Here is a 20,491-nt window from a genome sequence, read left to right as displayed (position 1 = left end):
ATCATTTGTCCAGACACTGCATAATGAGAAAGTGCAGGGCTTGTTTCAAGTCCTTGTTCAAGTAGTCTGTCAGGCTGGATCATCTCAGCTAGCCATCTTAAAATTGTCCTGAGCAGTTTGTAGTCCAAAGTCGATCTTTCCGTGGCCCTAATGGCTTTACCATAGTCTGCATTAATTCATCTTTGTTGCGTCCCATCATCCTTTTGAAGATTTCGAAGTTGCTGTTAGGCTTGGTCATGGTTCTATGAAGACTTTTTTTTTTTTTTTTTTGCCTCCTCTGTGGTTTGGAGTAATCACAGTCTGATAAATGTCTGTCTCTCGGAACCATGAACATTCTTCCCTAGAAGAGAATATCTTCACAGCAATTTCTCCCCAGCATTTCTCTTGCCAACCTTTTCCAAACTGACCTTTGCTGATGCTTTCTTGTTACATGCTGGTCCTGGCAATTCTTCTCTGAACAAGCAGCAGTAAACTCTTTGTCCCAGGTAGCAGTATCACCGCAGTCACCAACATGATGATAAGCAGCCAGCAACTCGGAGCAGCTGTCACTGCCTCCATGGTCCCACTGCCACCGTTTGTAGTATCTTGATTTTCAACATTTTTCTTAAGTGCCACTGATTCTATTAGATTCCAGACCATCTGTGTTATTGATGAGACCATTCCTGTGTCATTCTGCTTATCTACAGTCAAGTCTTCTACCCTGAACTCAACTGCAATGCTGCCATCAACAGATAGGTAGCAGCAGTGAGCAGGGAATGCCGGAGTCCCTCAGGTGGGGAGATTCTGAAGGGTCTTGCATTGATTCCCAGGATTTCTCCTCAGAATAACCCCTGACCTATCACAACATCTGTTATTTCTTCTATTCTTCCCAGCTCCTACTGGGGGTTACTGTTCTGGCAAGGACTTGTGTTAAGATCTATTTTAGGGAAATACAAACTGGGACAAAAATTCCTAAAACCAAAATCAATGCATTCTCACTGTGAAAATCAAATGGACCTTGGAATTAGTGGTCCCACATTAGTCTGTTTGTGAAGATTCCATATGTCTGACTTCTGTATCACATTACTGTATACGCAACTTCAATCAAGTGGTTAGGTTAATCAAAACCATCTAATAATAATGAAGTCACTGCGCCACCATATAGAAGGCAGTTGGGAGGGCTGCATCCCATCCAGAGATGCAGAGGGTACACAACAGCTCTGGCAGAACCTTCCCCTTACTGGCCACAGTAGAAGAATGAGAATGTATGTGTGATGATGGGCAACTTGCTGAAGGCATCCAGATTCTGGAAGTTCTGTCCCCAAAATGCATTTCCAAAGGTCACGAAAAAGGCTAGGGCAGATGGACCAAAAGACTGTTCACCTCCTTCTGTCTGATATGTGTGTTCTTTTATCATTCATCATTAAGCATTATTCTAAACAATTACTAAGTCTGGAACAATTGTCCGAGGCTGTTTGGACAAACAAATACTTTTTCTCCCCTACTCCAAACAAGACACCAACATATCATTTCATCTGTAGAAAAAAAAGTCTTTTTCTCTCAATTTTAACGATTTATACCTAAGCTCATTTCATCAAACAGTAACATTTTTTTTCTGAATTAAAAAAAAAAAAAAAGGCGGTGATTTTTCAAACCTGCTTTAAGCCAGTACTCACATCTACCTTCCAGATAATTCTATCACTTAGATGAGCCACCACAAAGAAATTCCCTCCTCCATAGTATTTTATTTTGCATAAACACAGTTTAACTAAATTATGTGCACTGCCCTTTAGTCTGGCAAGTGTTTCATGTTGCAGAGGATTGTGGGTAAGGACCTCAGAGAGGATGAAGGGGGTTTGCCGGCTGTTTTTCACAAAGCCACCAGTGAATGTTAACATCTGGATTAGAAGCTGTATTTTCTGGGTTCTTTCCCCTGCCTCCTTTCTCTTGATCAGTTTTGTATTAGATCTTTATGTTTTCATTATAACCTGGCAGCAAGAGCTCCCTTAAATAGAGGGAGTGAATGAAGGCAATTTTTCCATTAACAATATATTTCCCTCTGGGGTCTCTGCCACATTATTGTTCTTATTTCAAGGAAGAGGAAACCCAAGAAAACTGTCTTCAGTGGAAAAACATTATTTTGGATCCTATCTGAAAGCTGTGGGTTTTAAATACCTCTTATGAAAACATCCTAAAATTGCCAGGAAATGAATACAATTTGGAGTAACCCTTCACACACATGAAAGCAAATGCCATGAAAGAAAGAAAGAAAGAAAGAAAGAAAGAAAGAAAGAAAGAAAGAAAGAAAGAAAGAAAGAAAGAAAAGGAAGGAAGGAAGGGAGAGAGAGAGAAAGAAAGAAAGAAAGAAAGAAAGAAAGAAAGAAAGAAAGAAAGAAAAGGAAGGAAGGAAGGGAGAGAAAGAAAGAAAGAAAGAAAGAAAGAAAGAAAGGAAAAAACTTCTTTTCAAGTGCCCAATATGGAAAATCTGGAAGACTTGGAGTTTCAATATAAAGCAAAGTATTAGCAAAACATATTTGGGGTCTAATTGCATTTTTTCTTGTATTGCAATACTAGCCCAAGTGTGTCTTGTTTATTTGAATCTGTACGATTTTGATATATGTCTTGAGATGCACATAGATAATGGATACACCCAGAGAGACATATGCATATCTAAGATAGATTAATGTCCTGAGTCTATCTATATAATATCATATTAAATTTTTACCAGTAAAACCTTTAAGATACTATTTAATGGGTGTTAGGTATCACCCATGACGTCTATGACAAATTCTACTCTGAAGAAGAGAATGGTGACTATGGCTGCTTATGTAATTTGTCCATGATCAAGACCCTAAAGCTATCAAAAGTAGCTTCTCATAATCCTGAATTCTTCATGGTGTATCATGTGAAAACATGCAACTATACATGCTATGTTGTATGCATATATGCTATAAATAGCATATGTATGTGTTATGTGCTATATATATGCTATATATGCATACACACACACACACACACACACACACACACACACATACACACATATATATATATATATATATATATATATATATACACAACACATATATATAAAGTCAGAGTGTTAATACACAATAAATGCTAGAATCTGGAAAAGTGATGGTGTTTTTAATACATAATACTGTTATTTACAACTTCAATTTCTATTAAAAATAAAGAAGGAAAAGAAACTCTCTGCATATCAAATCCAAAAGGCCTCCGTTACAAGGAAGCACTAGAGTTAAAGTTTTATGAACAGTACCATTTAAAATTAACAGAAGCAAAGAACACTGGAAGGGTCTGTGTCCATTTGGCCAACTTGATGGGAAACAAACACAGGCAATAGCAACATGGGTGGACAATGTCCTGTGGAGACCCCATCACTGTAAAGGAAAGGCCCACCCCTTCTTACTGTTCTATTTCACTTTGCAATTCTGCCTGAGGGTTAGCAACTCACTTACCTATTGTGATTAAAACAAAAACAAAAACAAAAACAAAAACAAAAACAAAAACAGAGGAAGAGAAAGAAATAGAACAAAAGGGCAGCTCAAAATATCCATTTTGGTTTAAAACTAAAACCAACCAGTAAAAATCATTTGGCAGTTAATATATTGGTTCTACACATACTGGTAATTCTGAACAAAAAATTTTTGTTGAGAACTATAAATATGTAAGTTAAAGGTGATCTGAATCTTAAAGGGGCCCTTTAAGATGAGAGGTCATCTTGTGTTGGAAAGGATCATAACGGGACATAAGTTTTGACTTAGTTTTTCCTGACATTGCTGCTTCCTGCCAGGCTGAGCTCTTTCAGCTCATCTGGGGACAACCTACAGCCACAGAGGTAAATGTTCAGAGATAAACACATTCTGGGAAAAGGTTATTTAATGGCTTTCCATGGATTTCAAAATCACTTTCCAACTATGTCAAGCCAAAAAAAAAAAAAAAAAAAAAGAGAGAGAGATCTGATAATTTATGTTACCCAGATGTTAAGAAATCCAACAGCTTTCACTACTCATAAATTTAACAGCATTAAGCACCTGCTGGCTCCAAGCAACGACCCCTGCCAAGAAGGAAGGAGGGAGCTTTGTGATACACTAATGGGCTCCTTCACTTACCATCCAAGCAGAGCTGTAGTCTCAATCCTGTAGCCTCCCATGGAGAGACGCCCGAGTTTCCATACACCAGGAACTGCACAGACCTACTCTGCCAATTCTACAATGGATGCAGAAAGCAGCAACCAGAGGTGGGATAAGTCTAAAGCTCAAAAGAGCCTCGCTGCTGGCTAACTTAGTGAAAGAACAAAGCATGAGAAGCATAGCTGTTGAGTGGAAAAAAACAAAACAAAAGCAAAAACAAAACAAAAAAACATTGGTGCTTTGCTAGCAGAATGGAGCAGTAAAGGTTAATCGTAATCTGTAGTCAGGGTGAGAGACTCCCCACAACTCCTACCATATCTACAAGTGTATGTAATGCTATTTTTTTTCCTTGTGATGTTGAGGCTTAAACCCAGGGTCTTGGACATGCTTGCTAAGCACTCAGACTTTCCAACATAGCTATGTCTGCATTTCCCAACATTTTCTAAACTCTTCATTTCACATTTTATCTTTCCCCTTAGCTAAACTCATGAGCACATGTTATAACAAATTGTTTGGATTTATGCTGTACTGCTTTGTATGAAGGGACTCATGAGCACCTGAGTTGTAGAACCAGGGGTATCTGGATCCAAAACACACCAATGGACAGGAAACTAACTGACCCACAGGAGTCCAGAATTTGGACTGAAGACACAGTAAGGAAGTTGTAGATCTGTAATACTTCAAAGTGCTTTGTGGTCTCTTCGGTTGTGTAACTGCCAGATGGATCTAAACCACCCTCTCTGTCTCTGGAGGGAGGTAGTCCAAAGTACCTCTGGAGCTATTTGCCTTGGACTTAAACATTTTGTAGAAGCTTAGACTCTAAGACATAGTACTGAAAGCCAGTATCAACGATGCCATGTATCCATTCGACACCAAAAACCACCAGCTGGGTAAATCCATTTTCCCAAGGAGGTGCACATTACATACACCCTGAAGGAGCACTGTCGAATTCAGTAGTTTCCAAGAGTGACACTAAGGACCAACTCTTCATTCTGTGATGCAGAGCTAGCTCTGCCTGTTCCCTACCCTTCTTCATTTCACTGTCTTTATGACTCCCCCTGTTCAAGGAAGCAAATCCTTCATAGCACATCTGCACACATACCAGGGAATATCTACCATTATGATGTGCACAGCCCCATTGACATTTACACAATGCCTGCCTCTTTGACTTTGCCACTTATGACAGCGAGCCTACCCTTCCACTTGTGGGGCTTCCTCTTCTGTGGGACTAGGATTGTCTTGTTCTGCATGGACGAGTGTGCTGGCTTCTACCTCCTCATAGTGGAATAAGCTTGTAATTTGGACACTCTTGAGACTCTAAGTCTTCAAGTGTAGCTGCTTCTTCTAGCTATTCACTACTTCACACTGGCTAGCATAAAATATGCAAAGTCCTTGCTGGTTATACTGGGTGATAAAGGGTGGTCATCTCCAGATACCTGCACTAATAATGTAATTGGGAAAACAGAAAAGAAATTCCTTAAAAAATGAATATATGTTAATTATCAATATTAATGGTATTCATGTGCTATTTCAACACATGTATTCAATATGCACTTATCAATTATAGCTTTCTCTTTTCCCACTCCAACTTTCTTCATATCCTATTAATCATTTTTCTACTTTTACATTAAATTTTTTAGGTATTACATAGACAAGAAATATCGTTTTTGCCTTTCTGTGTTAGTTACCATAATGTGCTCCATTTCTCTACACTCTCTTAAAGACGTGGGATTATTGTAGGAGTTAAAAACCCGAGTGCAATGAGGTGATGAGAAAAACAAGCATGCAGTTCATTTGGGCAGAAAGGAGCTGGACTCAACCCCACCCCCGAGAGATTGCCTACACAATGAGCATTGTAGGAAACACCTTTGGACACTTAAAACCTACTGAGCACCTTACCCAGTGTACTGTCTACTCGAGTACATTAGTTCTCCTACCTGCCCTGTGGAGAAACAGACTCAGAAACTTAGTTTGCCCAGGATTATACAGTTGAATTCGCTTCTGCCACTGTCTGTTGCTTCTAGAAGGGCAATTGTTAATGACCACTTGATAAGGCCTCTGGGAATAAAGACAAGATGATCAACAATCATATCTATTAAGATGCATGGTGTAACCTATTTCTTTTCTACACAGACCCAACTTTGATGACTGGCCACTGGTAAAAGAGCAGCATTAATTCTAAATGTTGCTCTCCAGTGTAATGAGATATGAGGCGGCTGTACTGGCAACGTTGTTATTTAATGTGCTTTTCAGTAGAAGATTCCATATAAATTATCATCATTAATCATTCATGGAGAAATGAGCACCGAGTGGGTGAAGTTTTCTGAGGAAATATTATCTTAGGTTATTAAAATGTAAGTAGATTTGTATGCACAGGAGTTAGTCGTGGGGGAGAAAATATAAGTATAAGCAGCCAATGATACCCCAGTTACATGAATACAACTAGGAAATCTTGGGAAAGAGTTGAATGTTTGGTTGTTAGCAGATGCTGTCAAGCTATGAATTTAGAAGATTTTCTGTAAAGACGATTCTACAAAAAGTACAGGATACTCTGAGTCCAGGAAATAATAACAATGATGATGATGATGATGATAAATAAAGTATGCATGTGTTTCATTCTAGTCATACCTATCACCTCATCCAACTCACCGCTGTCCACCAAGGTTTATGCAACCTGAAAAGCTTCTGCCCTGAAAAGAAATGATCTGGTCTTAGTTAGGATTTACTATTGCTGTGAAGAGACACCATGACCATGGCAACTCATAAAGAAAACATTTAATTGTGGTGGCTTGCTTACAGTTTCAGAGGTTCAATCCATTATGATCATGAAGGGAAGCATAGCAGCATTCAGGTAGATGTGATATTGGAGCTGGGAGTGCTACATCTTGCAGACAACAGGAAGTAGACTGACTGTCACACTGAGGGGAGCTTGAGAAAAAGAGACCTCAAAGCCCACCCCCACAGTAACATCCTTCCTCCAACAAGGTCATGCCTCCTAATAGTGCCACTCCCTTTGGGGGCCATTTTCTTTCAGATTACCACAGATCTACAGGAAAAACTGACTGAATTCTAAGAAATCAGAAATCATGCAACAAACAAGCCAAAAGAAGTGCAGAAAATATGAGGAACCTGAAATTATTACAAAATAATTTTAATGTGAGAGGTGTAAGTTATTGGCTTAAAAAATCTCTCAAAATTCTTATAGTGAAAATTAAAGAGAGGAAAATGGCATTAAAATGGTGGAAATAATAAAGGAAACAATAAAAAAAAGTTTCTTGGAGCTGAGTACAGCTATGAATCAGTCATGATATTAAACACATTCACAGAGTTCCCACCAGGATTTTGCCTGAATATATTTCAGGGGCATTTCCAACCCATGAGGATGCAAACATTTCTTGGAAGCTCTGAAGAATAAACACAGCTTATGTATGAAGGACAGAGTTTCAAATTATCATTGGAATTTTAAAATCAAATGGCAGGAGAGACTAGAAAGAAATTTCCTGGAAAATTAAAATGAATTTGTATTTGTAATTCTGAGACCAGGCACACTAATAAAATAAGACATGAAATCAAAGTATCCTTTCTGCAATATATAAAAACTTAACATTCGTCTACTGCTATTTGTTTTTAGAATTGAGGAAGCTCTATAGTAACATGGATAATATTTTTCATTTTTTGACTTTTTATGTATGTATTCCTTTTCTAATAACTAATTTGACCACTATAAAATATATGTATATACATATACATACATATATGAAAACATCATACTGTATTTTTTTTCATACTGTATTCTTAAATTTGCTAAATTAATGTTGTACTCTATTCTTAAATTTGCTAAATTGTTTGTCAATTAAAAATAAAATAGAATTATAAAACAGGTGGTCAAAGACAAAGAAATGTTTGTACAACAAAGACCTGGGATAGCCACGAGTGTCACCTGAGACTTTAGGGGACAGATGTGCACACAAACTGTAGTGTGGGGGAATTGAAAGGGGAGGATAATAATTGTGAGAAACGGACACAAAAAGTATATAAGCTAAAGACAGGAGTTCTGCCATGATACATCAGCAAATAGGAAGTGGGAGTAGAGTAGGTCACTCCCAGACATTATGTAGCTCGAAGAAGGACTAAAATGCCCCCAATGGAGGTTTAGCAATTAGTTAACCAATGGAGGTGTCCATGTAGAAACGAGACAGCCAGGTTCCATTGTGTGACCTGCTTAGTCACTAGTTCCTGGAAAGAATGACATCATCTTGTAGGTTCTGGAAGCATTCAGCCAGAGGCTGTCAGCCAACTACCTCCTCATAGCAAGTGTTTCTGTAGGAGCCACTTAGCAGCACACTTACAAATCCACACCATCATGGCTGCCCAGGTCTGGAGTCCAAGTGCTCAGCCACCAAACTATTCTGATTGCTTAAACCTATGAGTAATCATTAAAGGTGGGGTGGTTAGAGATAAAAGGGAGGCAAATGATGAGTGAAAGTACTGCTCTATTCTAACACTGAGATTTCTACCCATCCTCCATGAGAGATTAAATACTATGTCTTAGCCTAGAAACAGCAGTATATGGTCAACAAATAAAACCAAGACAAAAATATCTCTTCTATCTATCTATCTATCTATCTATCTATCTATCTATCTATCTATCTATCTCTCCTTCCCTTTTCTTCTCCCTTCCTCCCACCCTCTGTGTGTTTGTGGTATTAATATACTAGGAGGCTGGAGGAGGGTGTCAATGTATTCCCTTGACACAGGCTCTCACATTGAATGGGTAACTGACTGTTGACTAAGGTGGTGGCAGGCAAGCTCCCAGAATTGTCCTGTCTCCACCCCATATAGTACTGGGCTATAGCTGTGTATTGTCACACCTAGCTTCATATGTAAATACTGAGCATTTGAACTTAGGTCTTCATGCTTACAAGGCAAGTGTTCTTAGTCTCTGGGCCATCAACTGAGTCTGGTGTTTACTTTCTCAACAGTAGGTGTACACAAGTGTCCACAGCGCAGTGAAGAGGATTATCTACAAGGATCTAGTTGTTAGTGAATGAATCTAGGTTCTATTTGAGAGTGGAAATGTTAATATTCAAAATATGCCTGTGGACACACCAATGTGTCAAATTTTAATTCTGGTACAATATTGTAAGTATAAGAAGGGATTGGGGTTTGTGTTGATTATATGATGTGAGCAGACCAGGTTTCCAAATTTAAGCTGGCACATAAGAAAGAATGCTCACACCAAACACTACAACTTGCCATCCTGAGATTTAAAACATCATGATTATGTCAGCAAGAGATCCTCCCAAAACTCAAAGCATGAGAGCAACTGAACCAAGGCAAAAATGTCACGACTTCTTGATGTTTTACAAAAGAAAATACACAGCCCATTTGGCCTCTGTAGGTGCCAGTTTTGCAAGTATTAAAAACGTGCTTCAGTGGACACTGTAGCTTTGCAGTTAAGAGCACTTGCTGCTCTTGCAAGAAGATTGGAATTCAGTTCCTAGCACCTACTTGGCGTGGTGACTCATAACCACCTGTAACTCCAGTTCCAAGAGATCTGATGCCCACTTCTGCCTCTTGTGGCCTCCGTGGGCACCTGCACACATATACCTAAATGAAAATAAATAAAAATTAAAACAAAAACACAAATTATGCTTCATAGCTGAGGAGATGCAGAGCTGGGGAGATTTGGGGCTGGGAAGATGGTTCAGTAAGTAAATACCCCCTCAGAGTAGGCAAAACTCAGTGCAGCTCTCCAAACAGGCATGCCTCAGAAGGCAAAGACAGGAACTTACCAGAACAAGCTAGCTAGCTGGACTAGCTGGACCTGAGAACTCCAGACTCCATTGAGAAGCCAGGCCTCAGTGAATAAGTTAGAGAGCAAATGAGGAAGACTTGTATGATCAGCCATAGGCATTCTCTGGTTTCAAAGAACTCAAAGGCTAGGTATAGCTAGGTGCAGGCATTGACAAAGTAGTCAGGTACACCTGCACACACACACACACATACACGTTCACTTAGGAGTACACATACAAGCACACTATATGCACATTTATAAGAATGTGCTTCCAACTGGTGAAGTGACTTAAAGAGGAACCCATGAGCAGCCCCGGAGTTCTAGGCACTAGAACTGGAAGGTAGCTGAGTTAGGACCAGAGCTAGCAAAAGGAATTCTGAAATTCAGGACTGATCACTCAGATTTTGATATCCAGACCTTCAACACTCCAATGTGCTTATATAGACTTAAATAATGATCCCTGGAAAAGTAGCACTTTCTCTGAGGTTCTTCTACACAAAGAAAGCAAACTGGAGAATCACCAGGAGTATAGACAACCCTTATCATATGACCTATCTCATTTAATTGTTCTTTTGGTAAGACTATTTTTTCCCTGCATTCACTTTCCCACTTCATTCCCCCAACAATTAATTCATTCTCCCAAACCATCAATATGGGTATCATAAAATAGAATTTATAAGAGTTCATCCTCATATGGGGAAACAGAGAAAGCACGCCTTCAAAGAACTTGAGATTTCCCTTGCTGAATTTTTAATTAATAACAACTCGACAGCAGGAGCTTAAGGGCCTTCCGTGCCATCGCTCTGCTCTACTTTGCCTTCCGATCAGAGCAGAGACATCTGGTGAATGCCTGGCTGGAACGGCATTTTGCTTTCTCTTTGTGAGTGTGCCTAAAAGTTTTGGATCATTTCTTCCTGATTTGAACTACTTTGTTCATGCTTGCATCCAGTTATCTCTATCCTCCAAAGATGCCTATCAAGCAAAAACAACCGGCTCCAATGGACAAGCTGGTGAAGTGAAATGACCCATATTCTCCACAGTTTGCACTGCAAGGTGTCAGCTCTGGGAGAGAGAGCCTCCACCATGGCACAGAAGGCCCTTCAGTGAGAGCACGAAAACCAAACTGGTTTGGTGACCTGGCACTCTGCATCATCTTCCTTCCTGTTCACATAGCCAGCGATTGTTTTAATTTTTTCTTTAATTATTTTTAGTTACATGTATATGTGGAGTAGATATGCATGTACCGGGGGCAGCAGAAGCCAAAAGAGGGGATTTCATCCCCTGGAGCTCCAGTCACAGTTGATTGTGAGCTACTAAGCAGTAGTGCTGGGATCTGAACTTTGGTCCTTTGGAAGAAGTGGATGCGCTTTTGACCACTAAACCATCTTTCCAACCACAGTCCATTGGTAATCTTAGCTGCTTATTAACACTCTAAGACACACCCCCGAATAAAAGAAACATTAAGGGCAGCAGCACCATGCCCCTGAGGATGATGTCCATGAAAGAGCAAAGTCAACCACTCCCTAAGTCCTTTACAGGCAAGCATCAGGGAGCCCAGGGTCCTTTTGATTTGGTATGAAAAATGTAATCCAACCAACATGGGGATGTCCCCTGTGGTCCTGGGTCCTCCAGCTCTAATCAGGTTTCTATGGAAGCTGAAGGACAAACTGGCTAAAATTATTGGAAAATTTAGCTTCTATTTAGGAATAAAATGTTGCATATGCTTAGGCACACACAATTGCTTGCCAGCTGAGAACTAGATGTTAGGAAAATTGTGCTTTATGTGACTCCGTTGTGTGAGTCAGAGTGTATACCCTAAATTCCTGCTGTGCCACTAAGCAAACAAGGCAATGTGGTCCACCATTACTAAGTATCATCTTGCAGCACATAGCCATACGTACATGCACACATCTACACACAGACATATACACTTAGGCTTTTTTTCCCTACACAGCAGTTCAAAGAAGAATAAAATGTGCGAAGGTTTGCAGGACTGAACAGTCTGCTTTAATTGCAAAATGCAACATTATTTCCTGAATTTTTCACCTGGAGCAAAAAGCTGCCTCCCTTACAACCACCGGCCAGAGAAACTCCTATCTTTTTAGCTCATGTTTTCCCTTTCAGAGAAAGAAGCCTCCCCTCCCCCACAGTGCACAGACTTACACAGAACAAATTAGTTCTTTTATTGGATCCGTGTTTCTAAAACACATTGCATTTTAGGATTCCTTTTGCCACTCAGTTTTTCTTTCCAACATGTTTTAACATAGTTTTAATATAGAAAACTCATCTTCACATATTTGTACCTGGTAAACCCACAAAACACAAGCCATGAAGCTTTTCTGAAGCCAATTAGTAAATCAACGGAAGGAGAAAAAGAAGCAAAACAGATGAGCTTAGCCTTCTCAGACTCTCAGCTTGCACCAACTGTGTCCTGGTTACAATATAGATGAGGAAGCCCCTCAATTGTTAGCAACTTGGAAGTGTGTGTGTGTGTGTGTGTGTGTGTGTGTGTGTGTGAGAGAGAGAGAGAAAGAGAGAGAGAGAGAGAGAGAGAGAGAGAGAGGGAGATTGGAGAGGAGGAGGGAGGGAGAGAAGGGGGGCAAGAGAGAGAGAGAAGAGAGAATTTTATTTAGTATTCTGTGTCAGATTTCAGTTTCTCCAAAGATGACTTCCTGTGCAATTGATGCTGAGTTCTTTAAGCAGAACCCGGCTGAAAGTTCAGATACGCATTCATCATAACACTTGAAATCCAATCTTTGTTCCTTTTCCTTTTTCTTTGTAAAAAGTCATTACCAAACATATTGACTTCGAACCCTGGGGACTGAGAACCAGCAAAATTTGGAACAAGGATAATAGATAACAGGTTTTTGTGAGTTTGCTTCCCCCTTAGTAATAAAGAAAATGAAGAGAATGAGATTAAAGAAGAGAAATAAAAAGTGAACGAAGGCCCAAGACCGATGACCTCATCATTCTACAAATTAGTGTGGTGCACCCAGTTAAATGGGAAATGTTTTAGAATTTCCAGAGACGACTAACTATGTCTCTGCTGTGTAGGGAGTGTTCATCATCCCTGACAAAAGGCAGTTATTTTGTGAGATTCCTTGCACTAGACACATAGCAAGCTAATTCACGGTGGGAATTGTTAAATGATAGGTAATGATTTTTGCTTGAGAAATGTGTACTAATATCCCTTAACTGATTACCAAGGAGAACGTGGTCAATCTGGCCACATTCCTCATTCAGACGGGCTGTACGATTGTTTTAGTATTGGCACTGTCAGGCCTCACAAGCCCAATGCATTCCATGCCCCATTGATTATTTTCAGCCTATTAAGATGTACAATTCATCGGTCATTTTCAAAAAGGCTTAGCTTCCTGTTCTATTAATGCATGAGTCTGCATTCTTCCTGAAGGAGAACAGAAGAGTGCATGCTTTCACGTGTTTCAGTATCTACCACAGGACACGGGACTGCAAAGACAGACACAAGAAACAAGTCAAGATTAGGGAATGAGAATACTTATGTCCCTCTGCTCACTGGTATCACTTCCGGGTTTTGGTATTACAGGGTATTTTGGCTAGTGGTAATGAATAACCTCCCCAAGGTCATCCTGGGCCTGGTTTAGTTTTGTGTATGTGTGTGTGGGGGGGGGCTGCAATTTTGTTGTTCACACAGGCTGGGGGGAAATGTTTATGGAGCAGCATTTGAAGTGCAATCTCCAAGTTTCATAATCGAATATTTGACTCCTAGGAGATGCTCAAATTCAATAACTGAGAGACAGATGCTGAGGAAAGCATGTTTAAACATCACCCTTAGCTTTATAGCAGGACAGAATCCTTTTTTAAAGTCTACCTGGAACACTGAGGAAAACTTCCTCATCACCCATAGCCACAGCAGCTGCACATCAGTCCCTCTAAATGAGTTGTGTGATGCAGCATGGGAAGGAAAGGGAAGACTGGGGCTTGGGGGAGACAATTCTGTCTTTGATTTGAGTGCTGTCATCCTCTTTGACTTCTCAAGTCAAGTGCATGCTAGATCACTTCATGCCAAGTATAAATAACGTCTGCAAGGAGTCAGAAATGACATTCATTATGTAAGGATACATACATCTAAATATGTGTTTGTTTTTTAATCTCATTTTCTCAAGACAATATCTGAGAATATTTTAGACAACAATGTCTTACTGGACCAATCAGTGGATAGTTTTTAGGATTTGCTTGCAAATCATTCAGTTGCTAGTATACTTAGGAATGATCTTTCATTCTCTTCATCCCAAATTAATTATATTCAACTACTTACAATGATAGAGCAAGGTCTAATTACTTACTGAGCAAGTAGTGAGAAGCCTATCAAGGTTGTCTTCCGAATTGCTTCTAAAGAAGAAACAAAGAAAGAAGAAAGAGAAAGGGTAAGGGGGTAGGAAAAAACAGAGGAAGGAAATTTCAGTTAATTGGAAGGAAATTTCCTACCTTATGAATTTTATTAATTTTTAGGCTACAGTGTGACCTATTCCCATGAGTCATGGCACCTTTGTGTGTAAGTGTCACTGTATTTCATTCTCACTTGTCCCTTCTCCACGTCTCTCCCAGTGCCCTCTCCCAACTCCAGCTACCATGTGACCTAGCTAAACCACTGGAGTGCATCCCTGAAGGACTTCAAGTCAACACGTACTAGAGATAATTGTACACTGCTGTTCACAGTAGCCAGGAACTGAAACCCACCTAGACTGATGAATGAGGAAAATGTAGCACATACATGCAACGGTTATATGAAGCTGTGATAATGAAATACTGACATTTATAGGAAAATGGATACAACTAGAAATCATTATGTTAGGTGAAATCAGCCAGGCTCAGAAAGACAAATCCACTTCTTCTCTCCTATGTAGAACCTGTATTTAAAGTTATACATTTATACACATATATGTACTTATGTATGGGATTCTATGTCCCAAAACTTTAAGGGGAATCAAGAGAGGGAAAGAGAAGCTCCTAAAGAAGGTAAGAAACAGAGGTGATAATAGGATAAGTGTAATTAGAAAGCAGGAAGTAGACAGAGCTAACTGGAGAAGAAAGGGAAGCTATCTGGCTGTTTGGTTTTAATTACATATAATCATTTCTTTTTCTGATCTTTGTAGATGTTATTATTTCTTGTAGTGCTGAGACTTAAACTCAGGACCTTGGCCATGCTAGGCAACTGCTCTACCATTCAGCTATCTATCCCTGGTACTCAGTGCTTTGAGACAGGTTCTCATACTATGGCTTAGTTTCATCTCAAACTTGTGATTCTCTTGCCTCATACCTGCAGAACACTAGAATTACAGGCATGCACTGTCACTAAGGGCTGATTTTCTAATTGGCATTAGAAGGCATAGTCAATTTTAACTTCATAAAAAATATAAAATACAGAATGTATTGTGCCTTCCTGTGATATATATATATTATATATATATAATGTGTATACACACATTATTCTTATTTCTGGGCAACAATAAAAATGAAAAAGTTTGTTCTTTCTTGGAAGTGTCTATTTTACCTCTACTTTACTTTTTATGTGCCTTTAATCTTGATTTAGCCAAGTCTTTTAAATTATTCTAAGTCATGTGTATGTATATGTGTGTGAGTGTGTGTGTGTGTGTGTGTGTGTGTGTGTGCGTGTGTGCGCGCACGCGCGCGCGCGCGTCTTTGTTCTTTTTATTTATCATGGCTTGGCTTGAGTACCTCACATTTTTTAAATCTATAACATTTTTATTACTTTTTAATTTATTCAATGTGCACACACATGATCTCCTCCTGTATGTACACCATGGCACACACGTGTGGGTCAGAGAGCACCTTTTAGTAACTTGTTCTCTCCTTCCATCATGTGGTCCTATGGATTTAAACTTGGGTCATCAGGCTTGGGAGCAGTTGCCTTTACATTTCTGAGAAAGTCTTAATGGCTCACTTTAGGTAAATAATGTTTGTTTGAAAATAAATGAAAACTCTGCCATATTGTTGTGTAATAGGAATTTTATTCTTTTTTTTTTTGGAACACAGGAGCTGCTTGCTTTGTTTATCATCTAAAGTAAAAGAGTAGGGTACGCTGTAAATTAAGATATTTTGAGAGCATGGAGCTTTATGTAATAAGTTAAATTAAGGTTCTCAAACGTGTGTTTAATTAAGATGTTTAATTTGAAATGTCTGTGATCTTTTTTAATTCCAATTGATTATAAAAAGGTTTATTCTTTCTTCTAAGTGTCTATTTTATCTGCTTCTTGTACATTCGTTAGAATACTAAAAGGGACAGGATTGGATCTCACAGACCTCAGAGTTTATCCAGGCAAGTTCTTCCTGTGACTGGAGGCTGCAGTGTGAATGCCAGATTCCTGAACGTAAGGAAAGAGTTGCAGTCTCTCTTCACTGGTGACTGGCTGACCTCAATTATTTAATTATTTAATCCTTTTGCTTCTAATTAACAATGCCATAGGTAATGCTGTGTGGCATGTATTTGGAAACTTTTAAATGAGCTAATCTTCTGAATGAATGCAGAAGGCTCTTTATGAATGATAAGCAAATTATGTGAAAGTTCAACAAAGCTAGATTTGTAGGTGATTCTGTGAATTGTAATGGCCACAGATGGCTTTTTTGGTTGCCTGATCAGCTGATTGGTCTGAGATACTTTGCAGTCCAGGCTAGTCTGCAACTTACTATCTAGACCAGGATAGTCTCAAACCCCGGGCAATCCTTCTATCCACACTTCCCAAGTACTGTGATTATACATACAAGCCATTATGTTGGGTAAAGAAAGCCATTGTAATGGGTACATGCACTTTGTGTACTGGGTTTTGAAAACTGCCCAAAGACAATCAGAGAAATAGTAAGTGACTGATCTCCTGAAAAAAAGTGCCTAAAGACTGTTAGAAATTGTGCTGGTTAAACTTCTCCCAGAGCGATTGCATCCCTTATGCCCCCATTCTACGGATGACAAAACTGAGGCACACAGTGAGGAAAGCCCTCCTCCTTGACCAGGCAACAAACAAGTGTCATGTCCCCAAATTTGGAGACACTGGTGCTACACAAAACAGCTGCAGTGAAGGTCACATGACTCGGAGTACTCGTGGAAGTCAGTTCTGTGACACTTTAGGCACTGGTTATCTACTCCACTCTGGGTTGCATCACCTAGTTAAGGTCTTTTTGTATTTCCACACCAATTTTAGTGCCTTTTCTCTTTCTGTAAAAAGTGTTATTGAGATTTATGGGGATCTGTATACATGGTATACAAATTTGCACTAAATTTGTATACCGTGTTCGATACCATGGCCACCGTAAATATATTCTTCTGCTTCCTGTACATGAGAGCTCTTTCAATACTCATGTGTCTTCTAAAATAACTCCTTTCTGTGCTCTCTAGTCTTCAATGTAAAGATAGTTCAACTCCTGAGTAAGCTTGTGCCTTGGTCATCTTTTAAAGCATGTTTGAATGGGATTATCCTCCTGGTTTCTTTTCTACATGTGCAGATCATCACATAAAGTTAAATTAAATCATCCCCATGAAAAGAAGTCTCAAGTGTTTTCTTCCACTTATGGAAGATGGGGCAGGAAGTATCATAACTAAAATGGGGACTCCACTCCTGGGGATGCAAAAGCAGAAAGGGAAGTGAAAGAGGAGGATTAGAAAGAGTAAGAGAGAAAGTAAGTGTGATCAAAGTGAATTCTGTGCATGTATGAGTTGTCATGGTGAAACCTGATTTTCTGTACAAAGAACATTTTCTAATAAACAAAATACATGCCGATTGTTGGGGAAATGACCCAGCTGTTCATATTCTAGGGAAGTGATTAGAACATAGATTGAGCTGTTAGAGTAGACCGAGGCCAAGGGGAAGACTTTAGAAGAAGTGTGCCTATTTCAATGTGGGCAACAGTATCTACCACTTACAGAACTTGGCATAAAGACTTTCTCCTAAGGCTGTTACTGAAGAGGACCAGTAAGCCTCTGGATGATGCAAACAGCCCTTCTCAGAGCTTGTCCTGGTAGGGAGGGTGGGAAAGTTAGATGTTTGTGAGAACACTACACCCAGAAATTATGTATTGCCACCACTCCCTTTAACACATCAGGATTATAACCTGATCTATTATTTCTCTGTTCTTAATGACAGCCTTCAGTTAGGCTTTGATAGCTTCTTAGAAACAGGTATAGTAACAGATCCTGGGAAGCACAAGCCTAGGATTAAATCTGAACCTCGATACCTGCTAGTTTGTGGGGGGGGGGGGCTTTATAAATCACTTAAACTCTCTATGATTTCATTTCTCTTTCAAAATATATGAAGGGGAAGAATAACTGGTCCTCTGATGGTTGAGAAGACACAAGTAAGTGAACATGAGAGATCCCTAAGTGATGACAGCTGGAACTTGTGGCTGCTTAATGTTGTGGCCATTGTGCTGAGGACCAGGTACACCCTACTCTGGTCCCCTCATTACTTTGCCCTGCATACCTTCTCCTCTGTATGACAAAGAGAGTGAACAGGGCAAATAACTTTCCCACATGTTGAGAGTGATAGAGGCAGATTATAGATACCACTGGCTGAATGCAAAGGCTACCTTCTGTTGTCCTAGCTAGGTGCTCAGCTGCTTGCTGGTTGGTGGTTCTCCCAAACAACATTAGCTTTCAAGGTGACTCTCGCTGTCATCTCTACATTTTATCACAGTGAGCCACTCTATATTTTCCTATATTTAGCATCTCCCCATAGGCTATGCACTTCATATACATTCTGGAACATTCTGCCCAAACTGTTGAGTTGCCTATGCCATTCTATTTTTTTTTTTTTTTTGAAATCTTGGAATGTTTTCCTGATTCTTACTACCTAAAGAGCAGGATAAAACTCAACCTGAAGTTCAAGATTCCATCAGATCAATCCATGTTTATGACTGAGTCTAGTGACCATGGACCTCAATATATCCTCAATATCTGGAGACTTTTGATTTCACTGTTCCATGTGCCTTGAACTCTATGACAGATAAGCTTTGCCATGTGCCATACCTCCAGCTATGTCCTCTTTCTAACTATTTCTGCCCAACATCAGTGGGCTATATATACCACATGCATGAAGTCCGTTGGAGATGCTTATTAAGGCATAGAACTTGATGATTATTTCTATTAACAGTGGCTCCCAGGTTAATTGGCTCTCAGAGTCACATAGACATGAACTGCTATGGTTTGACTATGGTTAAATGGTTGGAGTCCAGAGTAAATAGTATTGGAAGATTGTAGAATCTTCAGGTGAAAGATTTTTAGTGAGAGATTTTTCATATTTTCATGGATGGCTTTGGGTCATCTACAGGGATTTTGAGATCTAAGCCCCTCCTCTTCCTCTTTTGTTTCCTTATTATGAAGTGTACAGTTTTCTCTGCTAACCCCTACATCCCCCCCACCCTCCACCCCCACTCCACACATACACCATTGCCATTCAGCACACTTACCAGTGGCCCAAAGCAATTGATTTTACTAAACTTGGATTAAGTAAACTATCTTTTATAAGTTAATAACCTCTGGTATTTTGTTACAGTGACAGAAACTTACTTAACATATTCAGAAACACACACAGAATGAATGAATGAGCACTTCCATAGAGTTCTTTTTTTTTTTTTTTAAATATGGAATGCTTCATGAATTTGCGTGTCATCCTTGTGCAGGGGCCATGCTAATCTTCTCTGTATTGTTCCAATTTTAGTGTATGTGCTGCCAAAGTGAGCACTAGAGTTCTTATTGTAACAAGATCCCAGATATTAGCAGGCCTATAATCCATGTCAGAGTAAGTCTTCTTTGGTGGATACCTCACAACAATAACAGTTCTATTAATTTACTTTAAAGTTTGTTATTTCTGATCTCACAAGAGTCAAGTAAAGTGTATCAGTTGGCAAATAAAGAAGTGGAGCACCATAGAGGAAGAATAACTTTGTTCAAGATCACTCATCTCTCATCCAAATGTGCTTCAAGTCTGTGTGACTCCAAGTGAGCCTCTATACAGGACACCATCCCAAAGCTCCCTCAGTGTGTCTGGACACATGTTCCATCTTGGCTCCTTCTGTGTCTCAGACCCCCACCATTTAAGTAATTCTGTAGACTTGTCTTAGTGACTGTCTGCTGCTGTGACAAGACACGGACCAAAACAAGCTTGAGGAAGAAAGAATTATTTGGTTTCCACTTCCATGTCACAGTTTGTCACTGGATGGATGTCAGGACAGAAGCTTGAGCAGGAAACTGAGGCAGAAACTGAAACAGAGACAGGAGGAACATGGTTCACTGGATTATCTCCCTGGCTTGACTCTTTTTTAAAAATGCTATCCAGGACCACATGCCTTGGAGCAGTGCCACCTACAGTGAGAGGATTCTCCCACTGCAGTCACTAATCGAGACACTGCCCACAGGCTAGTCTGGTGGAGGCCTCAGCTAAGGTTCCCTCTTTCAAGGTGACTGATCTGTGTCAAACTCTCTCTCTCTCTCTCTCTCTCTCTCTCTCTCTCTCTCTCTCTCTCTCTCACACACACACACACACACACACACACACACACACACAAAACCAAA

General features: G+C 39.7%; 1 non-coding gene across 1 annotated transcript; it reads right to left on the bottom strand.

The window, feature by feature from the left end:
* Positions 1-19,554: 19,554 nt before the first annotated feature.
* LOC118584973 lies at positions 19,555-19,661 on the bottom strand. Its single transcript, XR_004945129.1, has one exon. It is a non-coding gene; the product is annotated as a U6 spliceosomal RNA (small nuclear RNA).
* Between the last annotated feature and the right edge of the window lie 830 nt (positions 19,662-20,491).

The sequence above is a fragment of the Onychomys torridus genome, chromosome 5, assembly GCF_903995425.1.
Source record: "Onychomys torridus chromosome 5, mOncTor1.1, whole genome shotgun sequence".
Classification (NCBI taxonomy): Eukaryota; Metazoa; Chordata; class Mammalia; order Rodentia; family Cricetidae; genus Onychomys; species Onychomys torridus.
Note: the sequence above shows the minus strand (reverse complement) of the source record. Positions and strands in the feature narration are given on the sequence as shown.